Below are 21,729 nucleotides of genomic sequence, written 5' to 3' on the forward strand. Positions count from 1 at the left end.
TGGCTTGGAAATAAATACTAGTAGGTAGGGAGGAAAGAAAAACACCCAATGCTGCTTTAAGGCCACATAAAAGACTCAGATTTCAAATATCTCTCAATTCTGAAGTTTGGATGTCTTCTCCAATCCATTAGGACAAGAGGGAATGGTTTCAGTACAACGAGGAAAAATTTTAAACTAAAAGAGGTGAGACATAGGTTAGGATGTTAAGAAACTGTTTCACTTAGAGGGTGGTGAGGAACTGGTACAATTTCCCAGAGAAGCTGTGGACGCCCCATACTTGGACGTACTCAAGCCCAGTTTGGATGGGATCCTAAGCAGCCTGAGCTGGTGGGTGGCAGCCCTGTCCATGGCAGGAGGGCTGGAATTAGGAGTGCTTTGAGGTCCTTTTCTGTAATTTTAAGACAATGCTAGGAGCAAAGAGAAAGAGGGATGGGCAGACAGGGAAGCAGAATGGATGTGGAAGTCTAAGGGAAAATACTTAGCTACAAGAGGCTACAAAATAAACTCTGAGGTAAAATCCTCTATCAATCTGTCTGTGGAATGTGAATAAGCAATACCTTGCCTGCTGTGAGCAGGTGAAGATCAGACCTGTTTCCCTGAACCCTTGGGACCTGAGCGGACTCACTCTTTGGCTGTCCATCCATGGAGTGCCCTTCCCTCCCTCCACTGTGACCACGGCAAGGCTCACACCAGGCAACAGGCCAGCACAGACTAACATGCACAGAGTTACTGTCTGGTAAAAAAGAATACAGAGGGAAAATAACCTGCTGGGTAGCACAGATGAATGAATGCCAAGAGAAGCTACTGTGCTGCAAAGCCAACGCCATAGCCAGTGAAACAGTGGGGAGGGATTTTAACCAGGTGGAGCAGAGTTGTCCACGTTGAAATCTGGCCAGGACTGCAGAAAATCTGTCACTTCAAGCAGAGGATGACCTCAAAACGTGCTTCTTAACTGGGGGCTTCAAGAACACTCAGCATTGCCCAGCTCCGGTCCTGCTAGAAGTCCAAGTATCGTTCTCTCAGTGTCTGCTGAGTGGTGGTGGATCAGCAATTAAGTCCTACTTTATTTTTATTTTAAATTGCAGGCTATCTATGCTATATCAAAAGCTCCTTTTAAATGCTTTCCTGAGCTCATGCTGTCAACAGAGCACCAGTTTGTAATTCAGAAGACACCTCAAACATTTAGTTTTGTGTTGAACAGACAGATGATGCTGGAAAAACGTGTGCCCACGTTTCTACATGCACACAGTGGGGTCTCCTTCACAAAGCGACTTGGGAGATGCTGCTGGCAGGAGCTGTGCAATTGCTTAGTACCTCCACTCACTATCTGTTGGCAATATTAGCATCAGTCCTTTCCAAAAGTCATCCCTACCTGCCTCCTCTCTGTAAACCAGAATGGCAATGCTGTAAGACACCCTAAATTTCATCACTTCAGGGTATGTAGAAAGAGCAACAGGAGAAAAGAGTTCAATGAGAGGAAAATTTAAATGAATACAGACAACCTATTTGTCCCAGTTTCAGCTGAGGCAGAGTTGATTTGTTCTTCATTGTGTCTAATATGATGCTATGTTTCGGTTTTAGAAGAAAAAGAACATCCATAACACATCAATGTTTTAGTTGTTGCTGAGCAGTGCTGTACAGAGCCAAAGACATTTCAGTTTTTCAGCTTCTGGTACTGTCCCATCAGAGAGGAGGGCTGAGGGGGCATAGGGAGCTGAGAAGGAACAGAATCAGGACAGCTGACCTAAACTGACCAAAGGGATATTACACATCATGTCACATCACATACACAAAAAACTTTAAAGGGTGGGGATTTTGCCAGGAGAGCATCCACTGCTTTGGGACTGGGAGGGCATTAATCAGTGGGTGGTGAGCAATTGCACTGTGCCACACTTATTTTGTAAAATACATACGTTATTATCATTGCTATTTTTCCTTTCTTTCTGTCTTAGTAAACAATTCTTATCTCATCTCACTAATTCTACTCTGTTGCTTTTTCTTCCCTCATTTTCTCCCCCATCCCACTGGGAGGAAGGGGGAGTGAGCAAACGGCTGTGTAGCAGTGAGCTACTGATGAGTTAAACAACACTATTTTTTTCTAAGAAAAACACTGCAACTTATTACTTATTCATTAACCTTTATGTCTTCCAGATATTAATAATTAATTATTTTTATCCTGTATCTTTGGGCTCTATCCAACCACAGATGCACACAGCCTTCCAGGGAGCTGAGATCCTGCCCCTGTAGGATACCAAATGACTTAGCTGCAATCTGTGTTAGCAGCCCCATATTGCTCCAAAGTGGGTCTGCTCCAAGGCTAACACTTGCTAAGCTGTTTGAGATGTACTGAGTTTATGTAAAACAGACCGCAAAGTTGCATCCCTTTGTGACTGCCTACAAGACACGTTTGCTTCATTCTGTGCTCACTTCAGTGTCAGCCAGTGCAGTCTTGAAGAAGGAAAGCCATCCAACTTCATGCTGTTGTACCACGACTGAATGTCGAATGACTGTGAGCAGAGCAGCAGATGGCTCAGGGCATCTTTCTTCCTAAATTCTACTACTCTCTTCTTTCCTTTTCCAAGTGTCAGTGCAAAACAAATCAGAACATACAGCTGGGGAGGTCACGTCATTTTGTTCTTAGGTCAAGAGTTTCTTTAACACCAACTAAACAAAACCCGGGACAAAACCAAACCGGTTCTTAGGATGAGACATAGAACTAGGGGAATAGTTTCAGAACAAATAGAGAAGACACAGCAGATCTGTTTGGCTCTCCACTATACAAAAATCTCAGAGAGGGGGTACACAAAATCAGACACTCTGGATGGAAGCAAATTGCCTGCGTTCTCATATGCAAATCCTGCAGCAGCAGAGATGCCAACACAGGTCCGTGTGCTGCAGCTAGAAGCAGCTGTAACAGGAATTCTGCATACTGGAGGTGCACTGTCTGTAACTGAAACTCGCTCAGTGGGGGAATAATTCCTTATTTTTCAGTTAATTAAATCAGTTCTGACCGGAACTTGCACACGAATCCCCCATCTCTTTAGAGTCTCTTCAGCAGCATCACTAGAAAGTATGTTTAAGAAAGTTTATTTTTGATGCATACATTTAAATGACTGCCACAAATGCTATTACAAGTGATTCTGCTACCTATCTCCAGATGTATAATGCTAAGAGGAACTTCTGCCCTAGTAAACCTACATATTTTTGGTGTGGGGTAAGAGAACATGACTCAGACATTTCACAGAACATAGGGCAGGGAGCCAGGTCATCCTCCTGGAATATACATTATTTTATGAGAACATGGTCTTTGTAAAGACTTCCTTGTCAAAGTCATGAGAGCTTTGTTATTGTTAGACTCTTTACTAAGCTAGGCTGATGACAGGAACCAACAACACTGTATTAGTGTAAGCAAGTGTGGTAATTATTGTCCATATTCTTTCTCAAAATTAGTAAAAATCAAAATGTCTTACGCAAGAGAAGAACCACCAAAAGCAGCTAATTACAGAACTGGAAAGGCATTTTTACAACTGCCAGGAGTGAAGGACAACAGTGAGGCCTGCGGGCGCAGCGCATGCATGCTATTCCACTGCCAAAGCAGAGAGGATTCAAACCAACAAGCAACACTGACTGCAAGCAAATACCTAGAAGAGAACGAAATGCAAACCTCAGTAGCTGGCCAAAAAATTATGTCAAAACAAATCAAGATTGCTAGTAAATTTTGTAAGTGTTACATGCCTGATCTGGAGCAATCAACCAAAAATTTCTTTCATCAGGAAGAGGTATCAGTATCTCCACAAAGGTCAAAATCAGTTTTTAGTAATAAGAACAGATTCTTGACGTGAATACAGCTCTCCTCCACCTTGTTCATTCTGATCACATTAGTCTGTCTGATCGTGTCAATCTTATCTCAGTGTGGAATTATTCCTGACCTCTTGCAAAAAGTAGTTTTTAAACTGACAAACTCTATGGCTTATAAGTCTGGCAGAATCTTTGCGTGGTCAGCAGAGCTCCACACATTCTTGTCACTGAACGTATCTTTATCTGCTTTACACGAACAAAAAAAATCCACAATACCAAACAAATCATCTTAAAAAGTTTTCAGGCAACTTAATGTACTTATCCTGAAGCTACAATGTAAAGAAACTGCTATTTTTCTCAGTAACTCACTGCTTACATGAATGTCAATAAAACCAGAAAGTCTACATATTTTCTAAAACAAAGCAGAATTTTCCAAGACACTCCAGCAAAAGATTCTGCTTGCCACTTCTTTTGGAAAAAACCTGAAAATCTACAGAAACACAAATAAGACTACCAGCATCTCTAACTGCCCTTAATTTTAAAAATAATTTAAAAATCAATAATGAAAAGCAATCCAAGTGCAGCTCCCAAACTAATCAAGTGCCTCCTTCCAAATTCTGGATTCCCACCAGATTTGCATTCACTGACACTGCACTCTTTGAGCCCTCTGTTCACCCACAGATGTTAAGAACAGAAATTTAGTTACTGCATTTCTTGTCATATGGCTTCTCAGATTATCACAGAATTATATGGGTTAAGGTTGCAGATAAACACTTGCTGTGGCAGGAATTCAGCCTCCCTTCTTGTGTACCGGTTTGGGAAAAAACAACCGGTTTGGGATGTTCTAACTTGTATTAGACCACTGAATATACAGATCATGAAGCACATTCATCTAGATTTTATATGTATGTATGCACATGCACCCTTCTTAACTCTGCATCTTGTGTTTTCTTCCAGCTCTTTTCTCTGTTGTTCCCTGTAAAATGCTGACTTTCTCTCTCTAGTGTCAAAGGATGTTAGTTATACAACTTCAGAAAAATTTGCTTAATGAGTTATTTTCTCCTAATTGCCACTACAAATGAAAGACAGATCAAACCAAGGATGTACTCATTAAAATATGAAAGCAATAACCCACAGAGGTAAGATAAGATAAACACAGCTTCCATCTCTCAGTGTGCTCTGGGATACTGACAGGAGACAGGCTCTTTCCCTACAATCGTGGGGTGCAAGACGGGATGCAGACAGATAGATATATTGTGTATATGCAGTTCCCACAAGAGATGGGGCCGGCATTTCAACAAGAAGGTGCTCAGCTCTCATTTTGCCACCTTTTGTCCAAGGACAAAGGCAAATGGTTAGACAAGGAAGAACTGAAGTCACATTTCCCTTCCTGCAGCTGGGGTCAGCACCTGTGTGTCACTGCAGGTGCTGCAAAACCATCACTTGTTCTGTGATCTCATTTGAGAAAGACATCAGACTCCCACCACAGCCACAAGTGCACCATGCCCAGCACAAGGCTATCAGCAGCCATACATCAGAAAATGTGCATGAGATTCAGGCTTACCCAGGGTACCACAAAGACATGGAGGCCATTCAGATATGGTCATTGCATCCCCTTTGTGACACTGCTGCTCCAAACGATAACCAGATCAAACCTGCAAACACAGCAGGAACCTGTGCCTGGGCAGACAGAGACGTGGATGGCAGAGACAACAGGTTAAACACTATCAGGCTGCAACGCCCTCCCTACAACTCTATTGTTGTAGCATTTGGGCTCAGGGCTGATTATTATGGGCTTGCTGTAGTATGAAAGCCACATTAGGCCAGCCCAAAGCTTTGTTTGGCTCTATCTCATTTGCCCTGAGCACAGAACAGGCAAGATCTGACAGATGGCATGTGTTCTACTTGGGCACACAATGCCACATTCTCTTAAATGTTGGTTGGGTCAGTTGTACCCTTACAGAAGGAGGAGGGAAGACAGCTTGGCACGATGGCCTTCAGAGCTGAGAAGGAGATGGATGGAAAGCCCCTGCAGACACCTCTTAAGTCAGAAGCATTTAGTCTGACTGCAGCCATGTCCAAGAGTAAGGATCTGCCTGCAAAGACTTGCACCTAGCCTATTTATTTTTATCTATATTAAAAAATACATTCCTAATTCATGAGTTTGTAACTCTAGGCTTTACTCTGAAAGGTTTTACTTCTTGTTCTTTTTTGGGGCAGAGGAGTTTTCTTTAGAAAAATGCCATATTTATTCTGGCCAGCCTTAAGTCCTAGCACGCAGATACACCCGATCCTTCTTACATCCTTCCAGTTCCCAGCCACCAGAAATTTAAGGATTTTCTAAATTGACACTATTAATCAATACTGGAAATTAATGCATGCTTATTTATTATGCCCCTCTATGTATTTGGCCCAAATAAAATTCTGTGGTGATGCATATCACAGCACATAAGAATATTGGGCAAAAAATGGCGCTTTACTCGGACAAGCCCATTCATTGAAAAGCCTCTTTAACTTTGCCAAGTGCAGAAGGGCAAAGCACAGCTTAACCTGCTGCCCACAGCCTGCAAATTAAAACAGGGGTTAAGTCAGTCCTGCCAAATGCCACAGAGGTCTATGGGCCTAATCCAAAGCAATACAGACTGCATTGCATCTTCCTTCATTCCATTGAGCTGCTGGCCAAAGCTTCCAAGAGGCCACAGAAATCGTACTGGGAATGTTACAGTCTACTCAACTGTACGCAAATACAATTTGAAATACAATTCCAAATCTAATATGAAATATTCACTCACACAATGCAGGTAGCATTGTCAGATTTTGTTTCTGAGTGTAGGTATTGCTTGCTTGCTCTATAAATTTACAGTTCCCTGTACTCTCTAGACTCTTGCTGAACTCCTGGGGGTCCAGAAACCGTCGTGCCCAGCAGCCTACAGAAGCAGCTCACAGTGACTGGGTCTCAAATACTCTCTAGTACATAGACAGGCAATCCCTCATGCTCACCACTATAATTTTGCTACTGAAATCATTATCCTAGTTTAGAAGCAAGCATCAGTCACAGCAGCCCAAGCATGACCTCAAGACTACCAAACAAATCAGTATCAGAGTAAGTGGGCTGGGACTGACATAAAAGGATTGTACCCAGGAAGAGCTCAGATTTGGGCACACCTCTGCTCTAAATTCCTGCCAAAGGGAGCAAATCAGTCCAAGATCTGTGGCAGTGTGAGTGCACTAAGCCCAATTCAACTCCACCATACAGCTGGCAGCAAAATAATTACTTACCCTTCAATTAGAAAGATTTCCATCTAAAAGGAAGGATGACTGCAGCTCTGCTCTAAGACTTGGTGTTACAGCCCATGTCCAATCTGCACTCTGTGGGCACAATCCGACTCGCCTCTGCCAGGAGACTCAGGCAGCAACCACTTTCAGCCCAGCGCACATCCACAGGGCCACAATAACAGCTGCTAGCAGCATCATGATACAGATATTCTGCATACATGTAATCTGGCTCAGAATTCATCCTGGTTTCACTTGGCTTTTAGTCTCTGTCAGCAAATAACTGCATCAGAAGATATGCAATTATGGGCTCTTTACCTCAATGATCACAGCTGTAGAAGCTATACTGACAATTCTCACTCAGTGGTCCCTAGTACTGTGCAGCAAGGCTGGGACAGCTCTTTTGAAGGGGAGCTTCGCCTGGCCACCCCTCCCCAGCCTCTCACAAAGACAGCAGGGCGGTATGCACCACGGCAGCACTGGAAGAATGGCCTGCTTTGTCCCAGCCTGTCCACCTTTGAGTGCTGTCCCCTCTCTGTTCTGCACATCCTCTCTCACCCCATGCATGCCCCATGGGCAGCTTGGCTCTTGGCATGTCTCCTCCAAGGGCTATAGTACCAGGTAAAACACTTCCTTCTGGCAGGCGTGCACAAACGTAAAATTCCCTGCTGAAAAGCAAGCTTGCTACAGAGTGCCACCGAGAGCCTGGCAGTCCTTCTATTCCAAGGTGAAAGGGAAGGAGAAATGGGCTTGTGAAAACAGCCAAATCAAACAGCAGCTACCCTAACTGGCAGTCAACTGTAACAGTTACATAAGCTACAGCCACGCTCTCAGCTCGTATCCTGGGTCACTCTAGAGGGGACACAAGATGTTGACAAAACCCACAGGGCTATGTGTTTTCCTTTTTTTCTTATTGCATGTTATTATGTTTAATCTCGTTATTTATCAGAGCATTTTTTGAACTTCAGTGTCTGACACTGAAGGTGACTTTTAAGGACGCGCAGCCTGACTTCAAGGGTAAGCCTTATTTCACAAGGAATGAGTGATCGTGACACACGTGCAGGTGGAAGGAAGCCAGCAGCCTGCTGCCCACATCAGGCAGGTGACTCCATTTCACACAGCTCACTGTCACACTCAGCTTCTTCAGCTTACTATAGAGTAACGAGAAAACAGGTTTTTGAGGAACGCCAGGAGGGTTGTATGAACCTTTCAAGCACCACTCCCATGTTTCATGTTGAAAGTGACATGACTGCCCATCATTTAAGGGGGAATTTCCGTCCTCATTTATCCTGCTATCTTTTTTCTGCTTGACAAAACCACAATGAAATCTAACCCCTCATTAACGTAGATCATACAACTGACTGCCTCTGAACACTGACCGCTGCCAAACAAAAGCTCTGTTTCTTTGAGAGGGCAGTTTAACAATAGCTAATGATAAATACCTTTTCCCTACACAGCAATACCAATGTGACTTCATTTTAAAGCAGGATGATCACCTTCAGAGGTGAAAGCGCACTGCTGGCTCAGTGCCCATGCAATTCTTGCTTTCTCTGCTAGGATTTCCAGTTAACCAGTGGCAACCAGGATGGTGTGGTTGATGTAGACATACATCTACTGGGAACTGGCCCGAAACCAAACCCATGTTTTGTGCAGCCAGGAAAACATAACTACTGCTTAGCAGGCCTGTCTTGGAAAAAGGGTGGCTCTATGGAACAAAGGATGTTATCCAACACGCTTTTTGGTTCCTTGAACACACATTTCCTGAATTTCATGATGACTTTCTCCTTAAGAACACTCCCCCAGCACACCGCATGCAGTGTTTACCATTGCTGTGGCAGAAGCGACCCCAGCAGTGGTGGCAGCACACTGCTTAATTAAGCTTGATTTGCTGCTGATTAACTGTATTATTGGCATCCAGAGGAGCTTATTGTGGTGCTGTGGTTATTTGCCAACATACCAACTAAGGAAATTTTGCCTTGGATGAGCCTACAGAAGGAAGAATAATATATACACGCATAATTTAAGAACCAACTATAATTTTTAACTCTTATCCCCTGAGAAATTAAGCTTTCCTCATATACCATACTATTTTATGGAGACACCAGGCTCAATATTGGAGAATAGTTCTATACATAACAGGAGCTGGCAAAGGATATACCCATTGCTGTTTACAAGCATTATCCTAATGGAAAAGAACTACTCCAAATGCCATGTAATTAGAGAAGAAGGATGAAGACTCCATCCAGTCATTACAGTAACAGAAATTTGCTGTAGTGTGTGATTAACCTAAGAAAAGCACGATGATGATTTCACCATATCTACTCTTGCCTCCTGGCTATAAGAACACAACTAATGTCAATAGAGAAGCTTGCAGCCGAAACAGCAATTGCTGTGGCTATTTAAAGAAGTTAAAAATATCTTCCATTCTTCCTGCCTCCACCTCCGCAGTAGCTTCCTGCTCTTCATTGTGTTCTCACTCTACTGTGCTGCTGCCTGTCCTGATAATAAACACAGTAAAAGGAACAAAATAATCTCTGTAGTAAACCACCTCCTGCTAAACACCTTCTGAAAAATCGCAAGAGGAGACCTTGTGCTACAGCCACTTGTTGTCTGCTGTATGGAGGCTCTGCAGGAAGCCAAACAGTGGCAAGTTGGAAGCCTTTGGTATTCAGAGATAAAATCGGAGCAATTCACTGCTATCTTTTACAATGCTGGTAAATGCTCTTCTGAGGACAGTGACACAAACCCCACATCCAGCTGAGGACTGTAACCTGCTCTCCTCAGCCACATGAGCTCACAGTACAGCTCTAAGCCGGGCTGTTACATGAGAAGCTGTTGTCTCAGACTCCTTTACTTGAGGCTACCTGCTTTTCTTTCTTTCTTTTTCTTTTTTTTTTTTTTTTTTTTAATTGATTCAGGTGGAATTGGAGCAAACCAGAAAATAGCAATATAGCCCCATTCATTATTATGTTTTTAACCAATGAGGCACTACTGCACACAGGACATGGGAAGGCAAAGAGGTGCCAACCAAGCAGACATAGGATGACACACGCTAAACGGCACCTTGCAATGCCTGGGAAAACAACATTTGTCACATTCAGCTGATAGTCAGTGGCACCATCTTTCTTTATATCAAAAAAAATGGTGGAGCAGCCTAACATCACACACAGCAGTGCATCATTAAGGGCTTCCACCTGCCTAACCCTAATAAAGATAAATGCAGGACAGGAGCATGGTGGTAAAATCTTACACCTATAAACCACACCGCATTTTCTTCCGTTTCCACCCAGAGCTGACAGACAGCATTCAAAGGCACATCTGAGAAACCACCCAGATTACAGCAACTTCACCACACTAGATCTGATCAAGTAAAACTGAGAGAAAAATTTTGCTCTGGCTCTTGCTTTGTGAAAATGGAGGTTTGGGTACTATTACCACCTCCTTAATATAAGCCTCAAGCCTCACCTCACTAACTTAGAATCCTGAAATTCACTGTATGACCAGAGAGTTCCTCAAGACAGAGAGATCCTTAAACCTTCCCCTTCTGCCATGTGGATACGCTTGAACAAAGAGTCTGCATAGTGGTTTCCGTGGATAAAGAAGCCAACTCATTCACCAAGTCAACATGACATCTTTCAGCAGCAAGAAAAGCACCAACAGCTGTGCTGCACAGCGGCCTATTTTAGGAACAGCTCATTATAGATAGTCTGTCCCACAGGTGTCTGATGGTAATAGCTGTTCAGAATTGTTCTTGCAGCCAACACAGGTGTGTAAAATTCTCTCACACTAACAATTTCAGGAATCACCCTCCTGTCTTCTATTAGAATTGTTACCTAATAAAGGCTTATTCAAAACATGTATTTATATCCTTAGATTCAACACTCTTCTAACCTTCCAGCCCCTTTGAGGGTGGTTAAGACTGCATACAGCTTTTATACTGCGTTTTAAATGTGCATTTTCATGGGCTTACGAATAATTTCATTCTCTTCCTCCGAATTCTCAGAAGTCACAAAGTTGATAAGACAAACCCTAGTGTCTGAGACTCAGGAAACTTATCTGTGTCAGAAACCAACTGAAATCAGAAATAGTTCCTTAGCACAGCCAAACCCAGCAACTAGTTCAATAAAAACTCCCCTCTCAGCTGTTCTACAGTATTTCTCATTTAAATGCACTAGAAACGGAGACCCAGTGTGTCTTGCTTTGTAATTCCCTTCAAAGCTAATAATGATATCAGGAGTCAATCACTGGAGCCATACATAAACCAAAACTTTGTTTTTTGTGACTGTGGATCTCTGCAAGGACACAAGAGCTTACACAAGCTGTTATGACATTACTACTCTTGTTGTGGGCCATGAGCTTCCAGGGCTAGACTTCTGGACTTCTCCTTTCTCCAGATTTGAGACAGGAGTATTTACCTTTTCATTTATCATGCGACCACAGCAACACATACTGTGGGGGAGGCGCTGGTAAAGGACATTAACTTTGACAGGAATTCTTGAATTACCATTCCTCAGGATGATTGCAAAATTACTTAATGACTATCATTAGCATTAATTGCAATGACAGCTCAAACAAGATATACCTTGCCTGGGTTTAACAGAGCCTCAGATTTACTGAAACTGAAGCCTCAACTACCTGCTCAAGACCAAGTCCTGAGTAGTGGGACTGGCACTGACCATGGCACCTACCCCTCCAGGTACAGTTCTACATTTTATGCTGCTGCTTCACACTGCAAGAGCAAAACATGCCTTCAAACTTTGAAGAAAAAAAAAAAAGACCAGACTGAACAGTCCCAGACAATTACTGAATTTATCACCTAGCACCCTACTCCTCACATCAGACTGTACTCCTCTCCCCTCCCCCTCAGGGCAGCTTCATCTGCCCTTGCTCAGGCTGCCAGGAATTCAACCTGCAGATGTTAGAAGCAAGTGGAGGTCAGGCTGTTCCTTGCCAAGGCAGAGCTGTGAGTGAGCAGGGCTCTGCAACAGCTTTGCCCTTGTTTCCAAGTCATCTGGAGGGCGTGAAAACCCATCATTCACAGCTTAGAGCTTGATTACTGGACTCGCATTGAACACAATGCCTGATGCACAGATGTCTACTTGAGGGAGTGAGAAAACACATGGCAGCTTTTCAGCTAGAATGAAAATCCAGGCAATGTGATTTATTTCCACATGGGATCTTCTTGAATATAAGCACTGGATACTTTACCAGCTGTGGATGTACGGTGGGCTTCCTACCACAATTTATATTCATTTACATCCCGTTTATGGACACAATTTTTACTATCTCAAACTATGCATACATACAAGATTACAGACAGACAGACATACACATATAAAACTGGATATGTGCTAATAGGCATCCTGCATAATCTTGGTGATTAAAGCTAGGCTCTGAGATCACAGAAGTCTGAGTATCTAAAGTGCTGGACAATCAGAAATGCCAACAAAGCCAGTGAGAGTCAAAAGATGCCCAGTACTTTTGAAGAGACAATTGCTTTTGTATTTCCTGTTCTTATGCAAGAAAAGCCAGGAGGACTCAAAATATTCTCCCATTTTGCTGGATGGTGTACGTAAGCATAAGAACACATAACATTTGCACCTTAAGCAGGCAAAATAAGAGGAGAAGTAGGAACTCAAACTTTTTCCACCTCTTCTTTAAAAGATACTGCAAATGAAAAACACAGAGAAAATCATGGAGTCTAACACCAGCTGTTCTAGTACACAAGAGCTTTCTTTTATAACATCATAATTACTATTGAAAATTCTTTGCATTTGTTAGTGTAGGAATCTGACTTTGTAAATCCACTTTTGAAAGATTACCAAAAGGTATCAAAAGGGCTGTCACCTTGCTAGATTACTGCCATTTAGCATGTCCTGAATCTATAAAGAGGTGAAGCAGTCTGGTATCTTCGCTTGAGCATAATCCATAAAAACAAACAAGTTTATAGAATACGATGCTGCCAGCATTTACAAAAAGCAAAACAAAATAATTATTATTATTATTATTATGATAAAAATAAAAGAACCCCCCAAACCCTAGCAAAAATCACCACCTTAAAGTTGAACCAGCCTAGGAAGGTTACCCACGTGAGAAAAGTACTCGCAACCCCATGCTTTCCCCTCCAGACCTGCTCAGCTGCTGGTCAGCACTGGCCAGATAATTATTAGAGCTTGATCCTCACTGCTTCAGCTCTATTCTCTTTGCTCCCTAATCTATTAATTTATTAACAGCTACAAACCACAGACCTTGGCAGCCAGCAGAAAACTGTTGAGCTTATGCTATTACAAGTCAACAGGAGAAAAAAACATCTTCGCAAATGCAGACTGCCATAGGAGGTGGCTTGAGAGAGACAGATGTTCAGTCAGCACTGCAGACAGGCTGGAAAATCCCATAGCATCACTCCAAGCTTCTTACTCTTTTCCTCTCCCCAGAAGTCAGAAAACTTGCTCTTTTTCTTCCACGATGCACGGACTATACCCTAAATTTTCAGGCAAAGGCTGGAACCCTTGGAAAGTAGTTACCCCCTGCTGATCTTTTCCCTAGGCAGCAATTAGATCAAGTTAATCAGATGTTGAATTTCAAGGCCAGTGTTCTTCAGTTCCCAGCTTCTCCCACAAAACTGGAGAATGGACCTGGTCTAGAACTGCTCACTCTGGGATCACTTCTTTCACATGAACTTAATTACTTTATTTGTTACACAGAATTATCTCTAGAACTGCAGAATGAATTCTGGCTTGGTGGAAAGGCAGTAAATGGTAAGTTAAGGTAAGAGCGGCTTGGTTAGAAAAAAAACATACAAAGACATACAAGGGGAAACAAGTTGGTTGATCCATATGATACAGGCCAGTGTGCTGGCCCTCCACCCCCTCGACCTAGGCTCGAATGCTCTTCCAGCACAGACTCCCCATCTGTCTCTTACTGCGTGCTCTGTGCCAGAGTATTTCACAGCTTCATATAGCTCAAGGCCAGAAAACTGTTCACAAGAAATGGATGTTTTTAAACAGTGTTTTGCATCATATCATTTGAAAGACAATTCAAACACTGCTTAAATATTTGTAAAAGCGGCCACGCTCATACTTCTTGCTGCCCCACATTGTACGCTCAGCTTGAGCATTCTAAGCATCTCTCTGCATTTCTAAACCTCTGATGGGTGTTTTCTTCTGTAATGCTATAAAGCAATGGAAAGTAACAATAATAGCAGGGTGGCAAAGTCTTTGCTACAGCAAATGAGGACAAGCCAAAACACAGCAGCTTTAAACACAAAAACAAATTTAAATAAATAAATAAATAAAATAAAATTTAAAAAAACCTGCTTACTTCTGAAAGGCCTGAGGTAGGCAGGGATCTCCAGACAGATACTCTCACCTCCACTGCTAACCCTTAAATAAGACCTGGCAAGGGGTGGATCCTGGTTCCACCTCTTTCAGTCACTCAGGTACACTACATGCACCTGAGCTCTTCTGGGTTGGCCCTGCATTGCATCAGGGGCTTGATCACTGCTTCAGGCCATGACTAGCATTTCTGCTATGTTTCTATTTTCTCATTATTATTTTTTTTGTTGTAGAGTCTGCGTAAGGCTGTTTTTTGCAATGGATGACTAAAAGCAGAACTATTGAAAAAAAATACTCTCTCCCACTCTACAGAAAGTATTTTTCTGAGTAGGGCTATAAGAAGAAAAAAAAAAAAGTGTAGACTTAACTGAAAAGTGCATATGAACAAAAGGGGAAAGCCCATTTTCTAAAAGATTGTCTTCTTTTCAGTCACAAACAAGAAACCTTCCCTTAACAAAGCCAGAATTAGTCATGAAATACATATGACTGAGTGATCTTTTCAACTGTCAGAAATGAAGAGTTTCAAATCAAAACTGTGTGCCTGTGGAACATTTATCCCTGTTAAATCCTGGTTACAGAATTCATTTTGGGAGCCCATGAACAAAATTCTACACTGAACACACAAGGTCAGCCTTCAAGATAGGGAAGGAGAAATGAAAGAATACTGTATTACTTCAAGGGTAACGTCTATGGCCACGTACATTTCTTCAAAATACTTTGCAAGACTAAGCTAATGGCTCTGCCCTAAAACACATTTAACTCTGTCTTTAACTCCACTATACAGATCTTAGGAAGAGTGTCAGTATGGCCTTCTAGAAAAGAGGCACTTCTGCACTCTTTTCATTTAAGATACAAGGACAAGTTGAATCATTAACCACTTAGCAAAAGGATCAATGAAGAGTGCATAAAAGTGATTGCAATTACAGAATGGAGAAAGTAATAACAAGACCTTTTCAGAGTCTTCTTCTCTGCAAGTTTTTACCACTCAAGTCTTGCAGTAAGTTATTGCAAAAAACCCCACACTGAAATAAGTGGGCTTGAGGCCTTCGCACAGGATAGTCTATCCACACAAAGCACATTGGAGACTGGCTCCAGATTTGCAGAATTCACTGGTACAATCATAGTGTGGAAGCTAGAAGAAATAGTGTTAAGCAAAACCCCATGCTCAAGCAAAAGCACATCCTGAAAGCTACTCTGTACAGGCAAATCCCTGGTAGATTTTATGAAAGAAACACACCTTAAAGAAACCAAAAACTGTTGCACGGAAAATGCTATCATACTGTTTCATCAACTGATGTTCCTGCCATAACTTAATAACTTATTGTGAATAATTCCTTCTTCAGTTTGTTTCCCCACTCCTGTAGTTTCTTTCTGGCCACAGGCATCTGTGAATTTAAATGTTTTTATTTGTGAGTTCATTACCATCATTATCAGCTCTTTGGAATACCAACACTGCTCTGTACAAGCCAGGAACACTTCAGGACCATCACTAAGGAATGGAGAGCACAAGTATTTAGAAGAGCATTCTGCTGGCTGAATGAAGCATCACTGCTAAATCTTCCTCTCATTCATTTCTAACTCATCTGCCCTAAATTCATTCTGAATCAGCTGCCTACAGACTGGATGACTGAAAGGATGTTGTTGTTTGCCTTCCTGTCAGAATGGCAGCTACAGTGCCTGGAAATAAAATTGCAGCAATTTTATATCTCTGGTTGGATACTACTGGTAAAAGGCCATATTTATATTTCATATAAACTACAGCAGCTCAATTGATGGGATTTTCATCAATGAAATTACAGCTTTTTACTACAGGGTCAAATTTCACCCATCTAATTCAGGTTTGGTGTTTTTCTTCTTTCTGAGCAGCGTGTAAGCTACTGACTAATGTACTTCTCACACTAGCAGGTGTGGCTGTGATTGCTGACTAGTTGACCTCATGTGGCGGCTAAAGACTAATTTGATTGCAGATGTTGGATTATAAATCGCACTGAAAAAGACAAAAGGTTTAAGCAGACAAAATAAGAGACAAACTGAGAGACTCGTTAGTCACTAGAAGGCAGGCTGTGTTACTGGAGAAGCAACAGCACATGAGTTGTCTTAGAGCATCAGCAAACAGATCCAACTGATGGGTAAACAGTGAATAATGTTTGTTACACTGCTCACTATAAGTGATTATTATATTATTAATTGAATAGCTAGCTATTTAAAAAAAATACCTGTTATTAGCTTTTCCTTTTTAAATTTTATTTTACTTACACCTAAGTTTTTTTAGGAGCGGCTCTCTCCCCTATCATCTGCCTGTTTGGGTTGGCTACTGACAGGGACATCTGCTCATGTTCTTGCAGGCATGTTGCTTTGGATGTGATAGGTACCTACACATACCCTGCATCCAGGAACCTAGCTTGAACCCCTTCTGTGTGCTATCTGATTAATACAGTCAGTCCACTTGCTTTCTTGTTTGGGAGCAAATGTGAGTGTGCCTACTGTCTGTCTCTGTGGCAAACCCTCTGCCACCTTCCAGCATGGAAAACTGTAATTCTAAAATAGGTCACTTTATTATAAAAATACATTTCCCAAGCAAAGTTCCCCTGAGGCACTTCATAATAAGAACATCTTTTGATTGAATAAATATTGTTCTGCTATTTCCCAGTATCAACTGCATGTATTTCTATGATAATGCCCAAGCACTGTCTGGCTGGAAGCAACTCTTGAAGTACATAATTGAATACAGGAATATTTCCAATGGAAGCCTTCTATGCCTTATGACAGAATTCTATTATCTGGCTGACTTTATTGCTCTGTGGACAGTTAAAGTGGCCCCAAGACTTGAGGTATGAATTGTTCCCCTGTGTTAATGTATATACCAAAACCTAGCCAGGGAGGTAAAGGCCTCTCTCCTCACCAAAACAAAGACGACCTCTGTATTAGTTTGTACATCTGGTAAATGCAGGAGGAGACTTCTTATCCCTTCCATTTCCTAGGCATCAAACTACTCAAGACTAAGACAAAATAAATAACTAAATAAATAAAAATAAAAACGAAGGCCTAGATTCACTCCTGAATGAATAAAAATGAGTCAAAAAGCCCAAGTCGCTAAATTAATGAAGTTCATCCTTTTGTAATCCTCATTTGTAAAAACTTTCCTGATGAAACTTTCATCACCTGATGAAACTTGCCTGACTTCTCAGGAAATGAAGAAACAGATTTTGGTCCTCAGTCATATTTTGCAGCACATCCTTGTGCATTTCCAGCATCATTAGCACATGGCCAGAACTACAAGCTGGATTTAGCCCTATGAATCTTAGGTTCTTAGGCATAGGATAAACAGCACCAATCATGCACAGTCCTAACCTGAAGTCACCACGAGCAGGTATGAGTCTTTCAACTCCATATGCCACTGACTGGGGTAACCATCAGAAATACCACTTGCCCTTGATCTGAAAATGTCTTTGTTGTTCTGAGAATTGTCAAATGTTATCACTGTTGCATTTGTAAGTGGAATACCTGTCCCTGTGGATTAGATGGAAGCCTGTAAGTTCTTTTACAGAGCACTCAAACAAACTTGTGAGGCTATTGCTTTAGCTTGAGCAGAAATCTGGGTTCTCATAAACGTATGCAGATATTTATAGCCTTCTCAGTGGCTTTTAACAGATACTACCTAATTATTAACCTCAGGGGGAGGATTAACATTTTCTTGTAATAAATATGGAGATGCTGTAGCATGCTGCAGTGTTATAAAACTTTCAGCTCTTGTTGTGAAATACCAGACTTTCAGGGTGGAATAATTCTGTCATCTTGTTTCCATACAGCTCTTCTCAGAGTATCATCTTTCTGACAAATGTTTTGTCACATTACTTCTACTCCTACCAATGCCACCCAGCATGCTTCTTATGTTTTATCATTTCCCTAATGACTCATCTCTAGAGCTAAGCCTATCGACTGTGAAGTTTTTCATGAAACTGATGCTTCAGAGAAAAGAGAGTGACGTTAATATTAGAGACCCATAAATTCAAGAAGTTAAATACTAAGGACTGATCATCCTTCTGTCTTTTTTAGCCTATGGGCTAGACAACCCAGCTCAGCTCTCCTGGAAATGGAAGACTGACGGGACTTCTGTACCTCCTCATCTTCTGAGCTTGGGACACGGTGATATCCACTTTATTCTTCAGTGCACAAAGGCCACCCTAAAAGCTGCTCTGACCTGCAGCTTTGATAGTCTAAGAAAACCAGAATTTGCTAAAACACAACATGACCCTGCATATCATCTTTGTTACACATTACCAGGGTGGAAGATTTCCTGTGTAGTCCATTCTACTAACTTTCCAAATTTATTCCATTGTTCAACGCTGCTTTGGGCATTAGTCCATGGTCAGAGTCCCGGGGCCCTATGTGAGTGGAGGCACCTTTCCTCAAGTACTTGGCAGACACACTGCTTTGTGGGCTAAGATCACACTGACAAAATAAGAACTTACCAGAGGTAAAGAACCGGTCCTTTGAGTTAAAAAAAATGTACAGTTTCTTTATAAAAGCAACAGGATTGCACAAGAGTAGAATATTGTTTTCAGTCAGTCTGGCTTTACATTAAGAGATGCTACTGTTTCTCCAGTATCTGAGTAAACACACTCCTACTCTACTCCCTACAAACAGGAACACCCATCTCTTCCCAAAACCATGTGAGATCAGATTAGTAATTAGCCTAGTCTTGTTTTCCTCTTCTGTTCCACCCAGAAAAGGAAAATCCATCCATCTGAAATTTACACCCAACCACGTATCTATTTTTATTTGTTTTACACACTGTTAGTGAGATAAACACCAGTTTACACAAATTTAAGGTATCATGAGGCCGCTTTGTTACCCCACATTGGAAGTGCCCACTGTTCTATGATAACACCCAAACTGTTTTTCTCAGATCTCTAGTGATGTTTCATGGAGCAGCAGGTCTAGCTCAGCATTTCAAAAGGGGGCCCTGGAGCCATGGAAAATTTCTGAATAAAATCTTCCCCAACATTGCTATCATTATTTAACTGAAGCCATTTATTTCTTTTTACAGTATCCTTTTTATACCTGTCATAATGTAGCATAGTACTTGTGTTCACTATTTGAGTCTGCTGCCTTTTTTTTTTTTTTTTTTTTTTGCACCAAGAACAGTAAAAAATGCATAGCACCTTGCATAGGCTGCATCTTTTTATCTTGAGATCCCTTTTATAAACTGAGCACCTTTGTTGCACATTGGTATCACTAGTTTTAAACAAAAAAGACCTTTCATCTATAGAAAGCAATCTGGGATCCTGATCACAACAACAAATATTTTCCAACTTTTTCCAAATGAAAACTACACGTGCATCTTCAGGATCTTCAGGACAAAAAACCAACTGCTGGTAATTGCATGATGATTCTCATCAGACTTTGCCAGGCTACCAGAACTTCAGAAAACACTGATCTTTCTGCCATTCCATTCATTCCACAAATGAATCTATGTCCTCACTGTGTAACTTTTGATATTTTTTGTAGTATTCAAATAGTGAACATCCCTGATATAAAAACTTAAATTTATAGATGTGATCAGCACGGCATACCATGGCTCACCCTGCAGATGACTGCCCTCTCTCTCTTCTTATTGGCTCAGATGTTGGCTGCAAAGTCATGACAGATGCGTTTCACACTACAGACTTGGCAGACACTTTACCATGTATGTCAGCACAGATTTACCTGAAGTAAAGTAGGTAGGTAATAATGCATAAAAAAAAAAAAAAAGTAGAAGAGGAAGCAAGCAAACCTCCGTGCATTTTTAAAGGTGTACTTGTTACCATGAAACTAACTGCTAATCAGGGCCATCTGCACAAGAACTGGAGGGTCTTAAATCTAAGAGACTGGCACAGTGCTAACCCTACAACATGTGCTCCCTCCTTAGTGCTCTTCACCCCATCATGCAGTGTGCTGATGAGTCACTCTTGTGCTGATGGACTTCTCTGGTCTGGCTGTGGAAATTCTGTGTCCTACAGATTGGACCTATGATTAATCCATGGGCAACACATGGACAAATTAAGCAGTGCTACTGCTTCCTGGATCAGAACTTCATCAGTCTGCAATTAAGATTTCTGTCTAGTGACAGGCTTAATATCTATAAAACAGATTTTAAAATAACCATTTTCTTTCTTTCCTTAGTAGCAATTGTGTTGCCTAAGAAGGTAATGAGAAATAGCTCAGAATACACTCTTCTCCATGCTCTCAGGAGAGCAGTTTCATCTCCAGAACTAAACAGTGATATAACTCAGCTGGGAAAATGAATTATCATCATCTTCCAAGTGCTACAAACTGGGAGTCTCATCTAAGAGCTGCTCCGCACTGCGCTAGGCACCATATTTGCAGATTCTAACAGATTAACCAAGAACCAGGGTTTGTGTTTTCCTCAGTTCTTGTACTTCTCGAGGACAGGGGGAGGGAGATGGGCATGAAAGGGAGCAAACTCAAACCATGCCACACTTCACTAACTTATAATAAATAAAAAACAAAGTGAAAAGTAAAAAAAACAGGAGTTGCTGACAATTACAACCACAGATATTATAGCTAAAGACCCTTGGTTCTGGGTTATTAAAAAAGTAACAACAGAACCTTCTTGCATGTTTGTTTGATGTTGGCTATGGTAATAGTTTCCTTACCTGCCAATAAGTTCTGTAATGTAGGACTGTGGAGTTGAGATGGGGAGAAAGAAAGAATACACTTAGTCCTCTCTGGACATTCTTTATAGAAGATGCTACAGTAATTCATTGCAATGTTTGTAATTGTTGGCATTTTTCCCTCCGCTTAATCATTTTTCCCATGTACATGCATCCACTGCTGGCAGAGGACAAAGCAGGGCACAAAATGATACTATGCTCATTTCTAATCATCGCTCTTTTGGTCTCCATCCTTCCTGTTTTCTCTTACATTCACACACTGCATGCAGTTGCAAGTGTCAGTGATGTGCTTTTCTCATATTTACTCAGCAACATTTTGACGCTGCTGCCCTTTCACATGTGCTGCTGATTTACAGATGTGAACACTTAGTCACTGCCTCCAAAAAACAAGTCACTCAACTTCAATAAGTAACTGATCTGTGATTAAAAAATTAATCAGTACAAATCTTTCTTTCTGTAGAACTGTTAAAGAATTTGAAGTCCATGTATATAAAAAAATATATATGCAGCCTTTTTTCTTTTTTTTACTGTTTGTAGAAGTAAACTGTGGCCAGAGGCTCTCAGAAGCGTTCCCTGCAAGAATTTAATTTAATTCAGAATGTATACAGAACATCACTTTAACCAATAAATACTGTCAGTGTTTGCTT

General features: G+C 41.4%; 1 protein-coding gene across 6 annotated transcripts in view; it reads right to left on the reverse strand.

Moving 5' to 3' along the window:
- The window catches only part of GPRIN3 (GPRIN family member 3), a 66,880-nt gene that overhangs the window by 8,722 nt on the left and 36,429 nt on the right, over window positions 1-21,729 (reverse strand). The window contains exons 1-3 of one of the 6 annotated variants that reach the window (XM_048941534.1): window positions 14,392-14,428; window positions 5,363-5,478; window positions 3,471-3,641 (exon numbers count right to left, since the gene is read on the reverse strand). The exons of 3 other annotated variants lie outside the window; for them this stretch is intronic. The gene's annotated coding sequence lies outside the window, so the exon portion shown is untranslated. Of the gene's footprint in view, window positions 1-3,470; window positions 3,642-5,362; window positions 5,479-14,391; window positions 14,505-21,729 lie in introns of those variants that run through there. 2 more of the 6 variants (XM_048941538.1, XM_048941533.1) reach the window with 2 other exon arrangements.

Source organism: Lagopus muta, chromosome 4, assembly GCF_023343835.1.
Source record: "Lagopus muta isolate bLagMut1 chromosome 4, bLagMut1 primary, whole genome shotgun sequence".
Taxonomy (NCBI): domain Eukaryota; kingdom Metazoa; phylum Chordata; class Aves; order Galliformes; family Phasianidae; genus Lagopus; species Lagopus muta.